This window comes from Saimiri boliviensis, chromosome 18 (genome assembly GCF_048565385.1).
Source record: "Saimiri boliviensis isolate mSaiBol1 chromosome 18, mSaiBol1.pri, whole genome shotgun sequence".
Lineage (NCBI taxonomy): Eukaryota > Metazoa > Chordata > Mammalia > Primates > Cebidae > Saimiri > Saimiri boliviensis.
The window spans coordinates 45,573,678-45,586,207 of record NC_133466.1 but is presented as its reverse complement, the minus strand read 5'-3'; positions in this window follow the sequence as shown (position 1 = coordinate 45,586,207).

The following is a 12,530-nucleotide window of genomic DNA, read 5'->3' as shown; positions in this document are numbered from 1 at the left end:
TGTCCAAACGCAGCTTTTAGAAGAATCGTGTTTCTACCTCGCTGAATCTAAACATAGATGCAACTTCCTAAAAGGAACCAACACACAGCAGATGACTTCGTAAGAAGCGGGTCTTCTGTGTTTTAAACACATTCTTACTGCTAACTCTTATATGTGTCTCTAGGGCTTGAAATGACGGTTTCTGCATTCTCCAAAGAAAGGGTTTCTGAACTGCTGCAAACACAAATCAGTTTATCTCTGGAAGTTGAATACACACATTGACAACCATGCTGCTAGATAGCTCCGTTTTGGTTTTAGAGCAAGGTATTTCTCTTTACAGCCTCTTCTCCTATCCACTCTGGAATATAAAAACGCAGCTTTTAGAAGAAACGTGTTTCTACCTCGCTGAATCTAAACATAGATGCAACTTCCTAAAAGGAACCAACACACAGTAGATGAGTTCGTAAGAATCGGGTCTTCTGTGTTTTAAACGCAATCTTACTGCTAACTCTTATAAGCGTTTCTAGGGCGTTAAAAGACTGTTTCTGCATTCTCCAAAGAAAGGGTTTTTGAACTGCTTCAAACACACATATGTTTAACTATGGATGTTGAATACACACATTGACAACCATTCTGCTAGATAGCTCCGTTTTGGTTTTAGAGCAAGGTATTTCTCTTTACAGCCTGTTCTCCCATCTACTCTGGAATATCCAAACGCAGCTTTTAGTAGAAACGTGTTTCTACCTCGCTGAATCTAAACATAGATGCAACTTCCTAAAAGGAACCAACACACAGCAGATGACATCGTAAGAAGCGGGTCTTCTGTGTTTTAAACGCAATCTTACTGCTAACTCTTATATGCGTCTCTAGGGCTAGAAATGACGGTTTCTGCATTCTCCAAAGAAAGGGTTTCTAAACTGCTGCAAACACACATATGTTTAACAATTGAAGTTGAATACACACATTGACAACCATTCTGCTACATAGCTCCGTTTTGGTTTTAGAGCAAGGTATTTGTCTTTACAGCCTGTTCTCCCATCCACTCTGGAATGTCCAAACGCAGCTTTTAGAAGAAACGTGTTTCTTCCTCGCTGAATCTAAACATAAATTCAACTTCCTAAAAGAAACCAACACACAGCAGATGACTTCGTAAGATGGGGGTCTTCTGTGTTTTAAACACGTTCTAACTGCTAACACTTATATGCGTCTCTAGGGCTTGAAATGACTGTTTCTGCATTCTCCAATGAAAGGGTTTCTGAACTGCTGCAAACACACATCAGTTTAACTCTGGCTGTTGAATACACACATTTACAACCATTCTGCTAGATAGCTCCGTTTTGGGTTTAGAGCAAGGTATTTCTCTTTACAGCCTGTTCTCCCATCCACTCTGGAATGTCCAAACGCAGCTTTTAGAAGAAACGTGTTACTACCTCGCTGAATTTAAACATAGATGCAACTTCCTAAAAGGAACCAACACACAGCAGATGAGTTCGTAAGAAGAGAGACTTCTGTGTTTTTAACGCATTCTTACTGCTAACTCTTTTATCCGTCTGTAGGGCGGGAAAAGACTGTTTCTGCATTCTCCAAAGAAAGGGTTTCTGAACTGCTGCAAACACAAATCACTTTAACTCTGGAAGTTGAATACACACATTGACAACCATTCTGCTAGATAGCTCCGTTTTGGTTTTAGAGCAAGGTATTTCTCTTTACAGCCTGTTCTCCCATCCACTCTGGAATGTCCAAACGCGGCTTTTAGAAGAAACGTGTTTCTACCTCGCTGAATCTAAACATAGATGCAACTTCCTAAAAGGAACCAACACACAGCAGATGAGTTCGTAAGAAGCGGGTCTTCTCTGTTTTAAACGCATTCTTACAGCTAACTATTTTATGCGTCCCTAGGGCTGGAAAAGACTGTTTCTGCATTCTCCAAAGAAAGGGTTTCTGAACTGCTGCAAACACACATCAGTTTAACTCTGGAAGTTGAATACACACATTGTCAACCAGTCTGCTAGATAGCTCCGTTTTGGTTTTAGAGCAAGGTATTTCTCTTTACAGCCTGTTCTCCCATCCACTCTGGAATGTCCAAACGCAGCTTTTAGAAGAAACGTGTTTCTACCTCGCTGAATCTAAACATAGATGCATCTTCCTAAAAGGAACCAACACACAACAGATGAGTTCGTAAGAAGCGGGTCTTCTGTGTTTAAAACGCATTCTTACTGCTAACTCTTATAAGCGTCTCTCGGGCGGGAAAAGACTTTTTCTGCATTCTCCAAAGAAAGGGTTTCTGAACTGCTGCAAACACACATATGTTTATCTCTGGAAGTTGAATACACACATTGACAACCATTCTGCTAGATAGCTCCGTTTTGGTTTTAGAGCAAGGTATTTCTCTTTACAGCCTGTTCTCCCATCCACTCTGGAATGTCCAAACGCAGCTTTTAGAAGAAACGTGTTTCTACCTCGCTGAATCTAAACATAGATGCAACCTCCTAAAAGGAACCAACACACAGCAGATGACTTCGTAAGAAGTGGGTCTTCTGTGTTTTAAACGCATTCTTACTGCTAACTCTTATATGCGTCTCTAGGGCTTGAAATGACTGTTTCTGCATTCTCCAAAGAAAGGGTTTCTGAACTGCTGCAAACACACATCAGTTTAACTCTGGCTGTTGAATACACACATTGACAGCCATTCTGCTAGATAGCTCCGTTTTGGTTTTAGAGCAAGATATTTCTCTTTACACCCTGTTCTCCCATCCACTCTGGAATGTCCAAACGCAGCTTTTAGAAGAGACGTGTTTCTACCTCGCTGAATCTAAACATAGATGCAACTTCCTAAAAGGAACTAACACACAGCAGATGACATCGTAAGAAGCGGGTCTTCTGTGTTTTAAACGCATTCTTACTGCTAACTCTTATAAGCGTTTCTAGGGCGGGAAAAGACTGTTTCTGCATTCTCCAAAGAAAGTCTTTCTGAACTGCTGCAAACACACATATGTTTAACTCTGGAAGTTGAATACACACATTGACAACCATTCTGCTAGATAGCTCCGTTTTGGTTTTAGAGCAAGGTATTTCTCTTTACAGCCTGTTCTCCCATCCACTCTGGAATGTCCCAACGCAGCTTTTAGAAGAAACGTGTTTCTACCTCGCTGAATCTAAACATAGATGCAACTTCCTAAAAGGAACCAACACACAGCAGATGAGTTCGTAAGAAGCGGGTCTTCTTTGTTTTAAACGCATTCTTACTGCTAACTCTTATATGTGTCTCTAGGGCTTGAAATGACGGTTTCTGCATTCTCCAAAGAAAGGGTTTCTGAACTGCTGCAAACACACATCAGTTTAACTATGGAAGTTGAATACACACATTGTCAACCAGTCTGCTAGATACCTCCGTTTTGGTTTTAGAGCAAGGTATTTCTCTTTACAGCCTGTTCTCCCATCCACTCTGGAATGTCCAAACGCAGCTTTTAGAAGAAACGTGTTTCTACCTCGCTGAATCTAAACATAGATGCAACTTCCTAAAAGGAACCAACACATAACAGATGAGTTCGTAAGAAGCGGGTCTTCTGTGTTTAAAACGCATTCTTACTGCTAACTCTTATAAGCGTCTCTAGGGCGGGAAAAGACTTTTTCTGCATTCCCCAAAGAAAGGGTTTCTGAACTGCTGCAAACACACATATGTTTAACTCTGGAAGTTGAATACACACATTGACAACCATTCTGCTAGATAGCTTTTTTTTGGTTTTAGAGCAAGGTATTTCTCTTTACAGCCTGTTCTCCCATCCACTCTGGAATGTCCAAACGCAGCTTTTAGAAGAAACGTGTTTCTACCTCGCTGAATCTAAACATAGATGCAACTTCCTAAAAGGAACCAACACACAGCAGATGAGTTCGTAAAAAGCGGGTCTTCTGTATTTTAAACGCATTCTTACTGCTAACTCTTGTATGTGTCTCTAGGGCTTGAAATGACGGTTTCTGCATTCTCCAAAGAAAGGGTTTCTGAACTGCTGCAAACACACATCAGTTTAACTCTGGAAGTTGAATACACACATTGACAACCATTCTGGTAGAGAGCTCCGTTTTGGTTTTAGAGCAAGGTATTTCTCTTTACAGCCTGTTCTCCCATCCACTCTGGAATGTCCAAACGCAGCTTTTAGAAGAAACGTGTTTCTACCTCGCTGAATCTAAACATAGATGCAACTTCCTAAAAAGAACCAACACACAGCAGATGAGTTCGTAAGAAGCGGGTCATCTTTGTTTTAAACGCATTCTTACTGCTAACCCTTATATGCGTCTCTAGGGCTTGAAATGACGGTTTCTGCATTCTCCAAAGAAATGCTTTCTGAACTGCTGCAAACACACATCAGTTTAACTCTGGCTGTTGAATACACACATTGACAACCATTCTGCTAGATAGCTCCGGTTTGGTTTTAGAGCAAGGTATTTCTCTTTACAGCCTGTTCTCCCATCAAATCTGGAATGTCCAAACGCAGCTTTTAGAAGAAACGTGTTTCTACCTCGCTGAATCTAAACATAGATGCAACTTCCTAATAGGAACCAACACACAGCAGATGAGTTCGTAAGAAGCGGGTCTTCTGTGTTTTAAACGCATTCTTACTGCTAACTCTTATAAGCGTCTCTAGGGCGGGAAAAGACTGTTTCTGCATTCTCCAAAGAAAGGGTTTCTGATCTGCTGGAAGCACACATCAGTTTAACTGTGGAAATTGAATACACACATTGACAACCATTCTGCTAGATAGCTCCGTTTTGGTTTTAGAGCAAGGTATTTCTCTTTACAGCCTGTTCTCCCATCCACTCTGGAATGTCCAAACACAGCTTTTAGAAGAAACGTGTTTCTACCTCGCTGAATCTAAACATAGATGCAACTGCCTAAAAGGAACCAACACACAGCAGAAGAGTTCGTAAGAAGCGGGTCTTCTGTGTTTTAAACGCATTCTTACTGCTAACTCTTATATGTGTCTCTAGAGCTTGAAATGACGGTTTCTGCATTCTCCTAGGAAAGGGTTTCTGAACTGCTGCAATCACACATCAGTTTAACTCTGGAAGTTGAATACACACTTTGACAACCATTCTGCTAGATAGCTCCGTTTTGGTATTAGAGCAAGGTATTTCTCTTTACAGCCTGTTCTCCCATCCACTCTGGATTGTCCAAACGCAGCTTTTAAAAGAAACGTGTTTCTACCTCGCTGAATCTAAACAGGGTGCAACTTCCTAAAAGGAACCAACACACAGCAGATGAGTTCGTAAGAAGCCGGTGTTCTGTGTTTTAAACTCATTCTTACTGTTAACTCTTATATGTGTCTCTAGGGCTTGAAATGACTGATTCTGCATTCTCCAAAGAAAGGGTTTCTGAACTGCTGCAAACACACATCAGTTTAACTCTGGCTGTTGAATACACACATTGACAACCATTCTGCTAGATAGCTCCGTTTTTGTTTTAGAGCAAGGTATTTCTCTTTAGAGCCTGTTCTCCCATCCACTCTGGAGTGTCCAAACGCAGCTTTTAGAAGAAACGTGTTTCCACCTCGCTGAATCTAAACATAGATGCAACTTCCTAAAAGGAACCAACACACAGCAGATGAGTTCGTAAGAATCGGGTCTTCTGTGTTTTAAACGCATTCTTACTGCTAACTCTTACAAGCGTCTCTAGGGCGGGAAAAGACTGTTTCTGCATTCTCCAAAGAAAGGGTTTCTGAACTGCTGGAAGCACACAACAGTTTAACTCTGGAACTGAATAAACACATTGACAACCATTCTACTAGATAGCTCCGTTTTGGTTTTAGAGCAAGGTATTTCTCTTTACAGCCTGTTCTCCCATCCACTCTGGAATGTCCAAACGCAGCTTTTAGAAGAAACGTGTTTCAACCTCGCTGAATCTAAACATAGATGCAACTTTCTAAAAGGAACCAGCACACAGCAGATGAGTTCGTAAGAAGCGGGTCTTCTGTGTTTTAAACGCATTCTTACTGCTAACTCTTATATGTGTCTCTAGGGATAGAATTGACGGTTTCTGCATTTTCCAAAGAAAGTGTTTCTGAACTGCTGCAAACACACATATGTTTAACTCTGGAAGTTGAATACACACATTGACAACCATTCTGCTAGATAGCTCCGTTTTTGTTTTAGAGCAAGGTATTTCTCTTTACAGCCTGTTCTCCCATCCACTCTGGAATGTCCAAACGCAGCTTTTAGAAGAAACGTGTTTCTACCTCGCTGAATCTAAACATAGATGCAACTTTCTAAAAGGAACCAGCACACAGCAGATGATTTCGTAAGAAGCGGGTCTTCTGTGTTTTAAACGCATTCTTACTGCTAACTCTTATATGTGTCTCTAGGGATAGAATTGACGGTTTCTGCATTTTCCAAAGAAAGTGTTTCGGAACTGCTGCAAACACACATCAGTTTAACTCTGGGAGTTGAATAGACACATTGACAACCATTCTGCTAGATAGCTCCGTTTTGGTTTTAGAGCAAGGTATTTCTCTTTACAGCCTGTTCTCCCATCCACTCTGGAATGTCCAAACGCAGCTTTTAGAAGAAACGTGTTTCTACCTCGCTGAATCTAAACATAGATGCAACTTTCTAAAAGGAACCAACACACAGCAAATGAGTTCGTAAGAAGTGGGTCTTCTGTGTTATAAACGCATTCTTACTGCTTACTCTTATAAGCGTTTCTAGGGCGGGAAAAGACTGTTTCTGCATTCTCCAAAGAAAGGGTTTCTGAACTGCTGCAAACACACATATGTTTAACTCTGGAAGTTGAATACACACATTGACAACCATTCTGCTAGATAGCTCCGTTTTGGTTTTAGAGCAAGGTATTTCTCTTTACAGCCTGTTCTCCCATCCACTCTGGAATGTCCAAACGCAGCTTTTAGAAGAAACGTGTTTCCACCTCGCTGAATCTAAACATAGATGCAACTTCCTAAAAGGAACCAACACACAGCAGACGAGTTCGTAAGAATCGGGTCTTCTGTGTTTTAAACTCATTCTTACTGCTAACTCTTATAAGCGTCTCTAGGGCGGGAAAAGACTGTTTCTGCATTCTCCAAAGAAAGGGTTTCTGAACTGCTGGAAGCACACAACAGTTTAACTCTGGAAGTTGAATAAACACATTGACAACCATTCTGCTAGATAGCTCCGTTTTGGTTTTAGAGCAAGGTATTTCTCTTTACAAGCCTGTTCTCCCATCCACTCTGGAATGTCCAAACGCAGCTTTTAGAAGAAACGTGTTTCTACCTCGCTGAATCTAAACATAGATGCAACTTCCTAAAAGGAACCAACACACAGCAGATGAGTTCGTAAGAAGCGGGTCTTCTGTGTTTTAAAAGCATTCTTACTGCTAACTCTTATATGTGTCTCTAGGGCTAGAATTGTCGGTTTCTGCATTCTCCAAAGAAAGGGTTTCTGAACTGCTGCAAACACACATATGTTTAACTCTGGAAGTTGAATACGCACATTGACAACCATTCTGCTAGATAGCTCCCTTTTGGTTTTAGAGCAAGGTATTTCTCTTTACAGCCTGTTCTCCCATCCACTCTGGAATGTCCAAACGCAGCTTTTAGAAGAAACGTGTTTCTACCTCGCTGAATCTAAACATAGATGCAACTTCCTAAAAGGAAACAACACACAACAGATTAGTTCGTAAGAAGCGGGTCTTCTGTGTTTTAAACGCATTCTTACTGCTAACTCTTATAAGCGTTTCTAGGGCGGGAAAAGACTGTTTCTGCATTCTCCAAAGAAAGGGTTTCTGAACTGCTGCAAACACACATATGTTTAACTCTGGAAGTTGAATACACACATTGACAACCATTCTGCTAGATAGCTCCGTTTTGGTTTTAGAGCAAGGTATTTCTCTTTACAGCCTTTTCTGCCATCCACTCTGGAATGTCCAAACGCAGCTTTTAGAAGAAACGTGTTTCTTCCTCGCTGAATCTAAACATAGATGCAACTTCCTAAAAGGAACCAACACACAGCAGATGAGTTCGTAAGAAGAGGGTCTTCTGAGTTTTAAACGCATTCTTACTGCTAACTCTTATATGCGTCTCTAGGGCTTGAAATGACTGTTTATGCATTCTCCAAAGAAGGGGTTTCTGAACTGCTGCAAACACACTTCAGTTTAACTCTGGCTGTTGAATACACACATTGACAACCATTCTGCTAGATAGCTCCGTTTTGGTTTTAGAGCAAGGTATTTCTCTTTACAGCCTGTTCTCCCATCCACTCTGGAATGTCCAAACGCAGCTTTTAGAAGAAACGTGTTTCTTCCTCGCTGAATCTAAACATAGATGCAACTTCCTAAAAGGAACCAACACACAGCAGATGAGTTCGTAAGTAGCGGGTCTTCTGTGTTTTAAACGCATTCTTACTGCTAACTCTTATATGTGTCTCTAGGGCTAGAATTGACGGTTTCTGCATTCTCCAAAGAAAGGGTTTCTGAACTGCTGCAAACACACATATGTTTAACTCTGGAAGTTGAATACACACATTGACAACCATTCTGCTAGATAGCTCCCTTTTGGTTTTAGAGCAAGGTATTTCTCTTTACAGCCTGTTCTCCCATCCACTCTGGAATGTCCAAACGCAGCTTTTAGAAGAAACGTGTTTCCACCTCGCTGAATCTAAACATAGATGCAACTTCCTAAAAGGAACCAACACACAGCAGATGAGTTCGTAAGAATCGGGTCTTCTGTGTTTTAAACGCATTCTTACTGCTAACTCTTATAAGCGTCTCTAGGGCGGGAAAAGACTGTTTCTGCATTCTCCAAAGAAAGGGTTTCTGAACTGCTGGAAGCACACAAAAGTTTAACTCTGGAAGTTGAATAAAAATATTGACAACCATTCTGCTAGATAGCTCCGTTTTGGTTTTAGAGCAAGGTATTTCTCTTTACAAGCCTGTTCTCCCATCCACTCTGGAATGTCCAAACGCAGCTTTTAGAAGAAACGTGTTTCAGCCTCGCTGAATCTAAACATAGATGCAACTACCTAAAAGGAACCAACACACAGCAGATGATTTCGTAAGAAGCGGGTCTTCTGTGTTTTAAACGCATTCTTACTGCTAACTCTTATATGTGTCTCTAGGGCTAGAATTGACGGTTTCTGCATTTTCCAAAGAAAGGGTTTCTGAACTGCTGCAAACACACATATGTTTAACTCTGGAAGTTGAATACACACATTGACAACCATTCTGCTAGATAGCTCCGTTTTGGTTTTAGAGCAAGGTATTTCTCTTTACAGCCTGTTCTCCCATCCACTCTGGAATGTCCAAACGCAGCTTTTAGAAGAAACGTGTTTCAACCTCGCTGAATCTAAACATAGATGCAACTTCCTAAAAGGAACCAACACACAACAGATGAGTTCGTAAAAAGCGGGTCTTCTGTGTTTTAAACGCATTCTTACTGCTAACTCTTATAAGCGTTTCTAGGGCGGGAAAAGACTGTTTCTGCATTCTCCAAAGAAAGGGTTTCTGAACTGCTGCAAACACCCATATGTTTAACTCTGGAAGTTGAATACACACATTGACAACCATTCTGCTAGATAGCTCCGTTTTGGTTTTAGAGCAAGGTATTTCTCTTTACAGCCTTTTCTGCCATCCACTCTGGAATGTCCAAACGCAGCTTTTAGAAGAAACGTGTTTCTACCTCGCTGAATCTAAACATAGATGCAACTTCCTAAAAGGAACCAACACACAGCAGATGAGTTCGTAAGAAGAGGGTCTTCTGAGTTTTAAACGCATTCTTACTGCTAAATCTTATATGCGTCTCTAGGGCTTGAAATGACTGTTTCTGCATTCTCCAAAGAAAGGGTTTCTGAACTGCTGCAAACACACTTCAGTTTAACTCTGGCTGTTGAATACACACATTGACAACCATTCTGCTAGATAGCTCCATTTTGGTTTTAGAGCAAGGTAATTCTCTTCACAGCCTGTTCTCCCATCCACTCTGGAATGTCCAAACGCAGCTTTTAGAAGAAACGTGTTTCTACCTCGCTGAATCTAAACATAGATGCAACTTCCTAAAAGGAACCAACACACAGCAGATGAGTTCGTAAGAAACGGGTTTTCTGTGTTTTAAACGCATTCTTACTTCTAACTCTTATAAGCGTCTCTAGGGCGGGAAAAGACTGTTTCTGCATTCTCCAAAGAAAGGGTTTCTGAACTCCTGCAACCACACATCAGTTTAACTCTGGAAGTTGAATGCACACATTGACAACCATTCTGCTAGATAGCTCCGTTTTGGTTTTAGAGCAAGGTATTTCTCTTTACAGCCTGTTCTCCCATCCACTCTGGAATGTCCAAACGCAGCTTTTAGAAGAAACGTGTTTCTTCCTCGCTGAATCTAAACATAGATACAACTTCCTAAAAGGAACCAACACACAGCAGATGAGTTCGTAAGAAGCGGGTCTTCTGTGTTTTAAAAGCATTCTTACTGCTAACTCTTATATGTGTCTCTAGGGCTAGAATTGACGGTTTCTGCATTCTCCAAAGAAAGGGTTTCTGAACTGCTGCAAACACACATATGTTTAACTCTGGAAGTTGAATACGCACATTGACAACCATTCTGCTAGATAGCTCCCTTTTGGTTTTAGAGCAAGGTATTTCTCTTTACAGCCTGTTCTCCCATCCACTCTGGAATGTCCAAACGCAGCTTTTAGAAGAATCGTGTTTCTACCTCGCTGAATCTAAACATAGATGCAACTTCCTAAAAGGAAACAACACACAGCAGATGAGTTCGTAAGAAGCGGGTCTTCTTTGTTTTAAACGCATTCTTACTGCTAACTCTTATATGCGTCTCTAGGGCTTGAAATGACTGTTTCTGCATTCTCCAAAGAAATGCTTTCTGAACTGCTGCAAACACACATCAGTTTACCTCTGGCTGTTGAATACACACATTGACAACCATTCTGCTAGATAGCTCCGTTTTGGTTTTAGAGCAGGGTGTTTCTCTTTACAGCCTGTTCTCCCATCAAATCTGGAATGTCCAAACGCAGCTTTTAGAAGAAACGTGTTTCTACCTCGCTGAATCTAAACATAGATGCAACTTCCTAAAAGGAACCAACACACAGCAGATGAGTTCGTAAGAAGCGGGTGTTCTGTGTTTTAAACGCATTCTTACTGCTAACTCTTATATGTGTCTCTAGAGCTTGAAATGACGGTTTCTGCATTCTCCTAGGAGAGGGTTTCTGAACTGCTGCAATCACACATCAGTTTAACTCTGGAAGTTGAATACACACATTGACAACCATTCTGCTAGATAGCTCCGTTTTGGTTTTAGAGCAAGGTATTTCTCTTTACAGCCTGTTCTCCCATCCACTCTGGAATGTCCAAACGCAGCTTTTAAAAGAAACGTGTTTCTACCTCGCTGAATCTAAACATGGATGCAACTTCCTAAAAGGAACCAACACACAGCAGATGAGTTCGTAAGAAGCGGGTGTTCTGTGTTTTTAACTCATTCTTACTGTTAACTCTTATATGCGTCTCTAGGGCTTGAAATGACTGATTCTGCATTCTCCAAAGAAAGGGTTTCTGAACTGCTGCAAACACACATCAGTTTAACTCTGGCTGTTGAATACACACATTGACAACCATTCTGCTAGATAGCTCCGTTTTTGTTTTAGAGCAAGGTATTTCTCTTTAGAGCCTGTTCTCCCATCCACTCTGGAATGTCCAAACGCAGCTTTTAGAAGAAACCTGTTTCTTCCTCGCTGAATCTAAACATAGATGCAACTTCCTAAAAGGAACCAACACACAGCAGATGAGTTCGTAAGAAGCGGGTCTTCTGTGTTTTAAACGCATTCTTACTGCTAACTCTTATATGTGTCTCTAGGGCTAGAATTGACGGTTTCTGCATTCTCCAAAGAAAGGGTTTCTGAACTGCTGCAAACACACATATGTTTAACTCTGGAAGTTGAATACACACATTGACAACCATTCTGCTAGATAGCTCCGTTTTGGTTTTAGAGCAAGGTATTTCTCTTTACAGCCTGTTCTCCCATCCACTCTGGAATGTCCAAACGCAGCTTTTAGAAGAAACGTGTTTCCACCTCGCTGAATCTAAACATAGATGCAACTTCCTAAAAGGAACCAACACACAGCAGACGAGTTCGTAAGAATCGGGTCTTCTGTGTTTTAAACTCATTCTTACTGCTAACTCTTATAAGCGTCTCTAGGGCGGGAAAAGACTGTTTCTGCATTCTCCAAAGAAAGGGTTTCTGAACTGCTGGAAGCACACAACAGTTTAACTCTGGAAGTTGAATAAACACATTGACAACCATTCTGCTAGATAGCTCCGTTTTGGTTTTAGAGCAAGGTATTTCTCTTTACAAGCCTGTTCTCCCATCCACTCTGGAATGTCCAAACGCAGCTTTTAGAAGAAACGTGTTTCTACCTCGCTGAATCTAAACATAGATGCAACTTCCTAAAAGGAACCAACACACAGCAGATGAGTTCGTAAGAAGCGGGTCTTCTGTGTTTTAAACGCATTCTTACTGCTAACACTTATATGTGTCTCTAGGGCTAGAATTGACGGTTT